The sequence below is a fragment of the Colobus angolensis genome, unplaced genomic scaffold (assembly GCF_000951035.1).
Source record: "Colobus angolensis palliatus isolate OR3802 unplaced genomic scaffold, Cang.pa_1.0 Scaffold51, whole genome shotgun sequence".
Classification (NCBI taxonomy): domain Eukaryota; kingdom Metazoa; phylum Chordata; class Mammalia; order Primates; family Cercopithecidae; genus Colobus; species Colobus angolensis.
Window position 1 is genome coordinate 12,410,429 of NW_012118599.1, and position 3,459 is coordinate 12,413,887.

Here is a 3,459-nt window from a genome sequence, read left to right on the forward strand (position 1 = left end):
AGAGATCAGTGTGTGTGTGAAAAGGTCTCTTCCCTGGAACTCGTGGTTCAGGTCTGTTTACTACCATCAGGGTGACATAGAGCACATCCCGCCTCTCCGATTCACCTTTTGCACATGGAGGGAGGCCTCCACATCCGCCCTGCATGGACCTCCCAAGTTCTTCCAGCCCTGACTGCTGGGGCATGCAGGACAGGACCCTGCAGGTGAGGCTGGCTTTGGTGGCACAGCTTCCGCAGGGAGTGGGGCAGCCATCCCAGCTGGCCTCCAACATGCTGACCAGCCACCACGGGGCACAGCGGGGGTGTGGTTCATGGCTCTGCTGGCTTCTACGCTGCATATTTTAGAGGCCGCCCTGAAAACTTTTGCAGCAGCCAGCATCCCAACTCCCTCTCTTCCTCTGATCTCAGTGAAAACAAGTTGGCCACATCAAAATGCTTGTGAAGGAGATTTAAGGCGCTGTGTGGGCCCGGCTACTTCCCGGAGGCCTGGCTGCCGAGTTGACTTCCTATGGCTCAATTTGCCTTGGACAGCCCAGCTTGAGCCTTCTGTCCCCACAGTTATTAGCACTGCCTCCTTTCACACTCAAGTGTGACTGAATTTGGAAGATAAATGTATGGTGACCTGCCCACGGGGCAGAGTGGCCTTCCCAGGAACAGGAGGTTGTACCAAGTTCAGGGACACAGACCCATCATAGGCCAAAATATGAGTAAAAGTTGGGGCCTTTGGGATACACCCACCTGATTTACAGCCACCCAATCAGAGGCAGTGTTTCACCTCCTTCCCCGTGATAGGTATCTCTCAATTTACTCATCCCCACCTCCTAGATCAGTGGGTCTCAGTGTGGTCCCAGCAGCAGCACCACCTGGAAACCTGTTAGAAATGCACATTCTCAGACCCCACTGCAGCCCTACTAACTAGACTGGGAACTCAGGGGTGGGGCCCAGCAACGTGGATTCTCACAAACCCTCCAGGGTGTGCTGACGCTGCTCGATATTGAGAACCACTGCCCTAGACTGCCCCCAGTGCTAGAGCTGACCCAGAAACTCTCCAGGCCTGTGCCTCCTCCACCTCCTATTAGAGATGGAGAAGCTGAGGGCCATCGGAGGGCACATCATACCCTGAATTCACACAGAAGTGATGCCTGCCCCCAACCTGTACTGCATCCAGCGATCTACTTCCTGGCCCTCAGGAATAAGGTATCAGACTGGTCAGTTAATCTTAGCAAGGCACTTTCTCCTCTGGGCTTTAGTTTCTTCATCCGTACAATTGAGGGATTTGCTTAGATGGCCTTTCAGGTCTGGCATTCTCAAATGCTAAGCCAAACGATATGTCCATAAATCACCCTCCAGACAACATCCACCTTTCTGTGGGAGCCTTGGTGACAGCGAAGAGAAGCCTCAGGCCATGACCAGAAAAGGGTCTTCTGGTGACCCCTCAAATCCATCTTAGAATCAGACTATTAAAATTAAAAGAGATGGCCAGGTGCGTTGGCTCACACCTATAGACCCAGCTACTCAGGAGGCTGAGGTGAGAGGAGCGCTTGAGCCCAGGAGTCCAAGGCTGCAGTGAGCCATGATTGTGTCACTGCACTCCAGACAGGGTGATAGAGGAAGACCCTGTCTAGAAAAAAAAAAAAAAAAAAAGGCTTTAAGGTGGTTTGTCAGCCTCAGGACCACTGACCTCTTGTGCTCTATGTTGTTGGCTGTCCTGTGCATTGTAGGATGTTTATCAGTGTCCCTGGCCTCTACCCATCAGATACCAGTAGCACTCCCACATGCTTCCCTTGAATTCCCCCTCTTCTCCCCAGGACAGGAATCTCCTGCACTGCTAGCACCGTTTACAGGCATTAGCAGGATCACTTATTGCCTCAGGAGTTCCACCAGGGCGGCCTTCACCCTGGCCCACTCTGCAAGAACTTTTACCCAATCCAGTTCACAATCAAGGGTGGGGTTAGCCTGCCTTTGCCACTTCCTAATTATGTGATCTTATACAAGTTTACATGAGGCGCCTGTCCAATTGGCACTCAACAGTGTCAGTATTCAGAGAAAATGGGATTCGTGCTGCCGTTTATTATTTTTTTCTTTTCTCCTGTCTCCAAATTACAATTCCATCTTCAACCCACTAGGGTAGATTTGCCTCAGGAGAGGTTCGGATTGTCTTATTCAGATTTTCTTTCCCAGTGAGCACAGCCGCCTGTTACCATTGGTGCAGGTAACGCTGGAAGGACATTTCTGAGCAGCTTCAGGGGTGGAAGAGAATTGAGTTTTGTGGATACAACCGGCTCAGCCTAAGGAAACAGGGGAACCCAGACCACAGACTCAGGGCCTCAGGGTCAACCAGGACATGAAGAAAGGCCCTGCCCCTGAGTGGAATGGAGGACCAGGACCTAGACAGACATGAGATGTCCTTTTCAGCAGGAGCCTCCTCTACTCGGCTCCAGGTGGTTGTGTGGACATAGGGTCAGGGTGGCTCCCTGTCATTCATGAGAAGCTGAAAACCTGGATTTTTAGAAAGTGAAATTCTCAGATTTTTTAAAACAGTGTGTCAATTTGAAGTTTCTGGTAGAGAGAGAGACCCTAAAATAACTTAGTAATTCAGTATTTACTCAAAACAATTCTATGAAATAGGTACTATGATTATTCCAGTTGAGGAAACGGAGGCACAGAGAGGTTAAATAGCATCCCAAAGACAAACAAGTAGAAGTGGATTGGGGGAGAGCCTGGCACAGGAGGGGTTAAAGGGGAAACTATAGGCCCTTGTAATGAATAAGAGGAGACAGAGCCAATTTTTCTATCATAACAGTAAATTGGCCCCAAATTAAGCCAATACCCAGTTCTTATTGCTTCTGCAGAGGATTAATAAACCATGGCATCTTCTGAAAGTGGGGAAGCCAGCAGCTCAGAGAGATGTCACAAAGCTTTTTACGGGGCTGGAGATGTTCTGCCTTAGCAAGTAAAATGGTTTGATGGTTATGCCACAAACATGCAGAGAGGGAGAAATGGCACGGGCTGCCCTGCCTGTGCCCACTCCTGGCTCAGCTCAGAAGTGTGCCCACTATGAGGAGAAGTACCTGCAGTAGCTGGCTCTTGGGGCGTTAATGGCTATGGCCTCCCAGAGAATACTACGGAATATTTTAGGTTTACATTTTGCAGATGGTGTGCCAAGTCATTCCCTCATTCGGCCTATTAGATGGTTAGTTTCCTTTTTCTAGTTAAAGGATTAACTAGAATTATCAGTCATCATGAGCTTCCCCCCAAGGACAGGTCAAAGGAAATTAATGGAAACTGCAGCAATAGAGACATGGGTTAGTTCCACAGAAGGAATTCCTGACTGGGAGAATTAGCCCTGGCACAGCTTCCAAGGGGGTGGAATTAGAACCCATCATGGAAGCTAGGCAGAGCTGGAAAGCCCTGCAGGCTCTGGCTCAGAATGGAGGTTACAGGCAAAACAGCAGAGTTG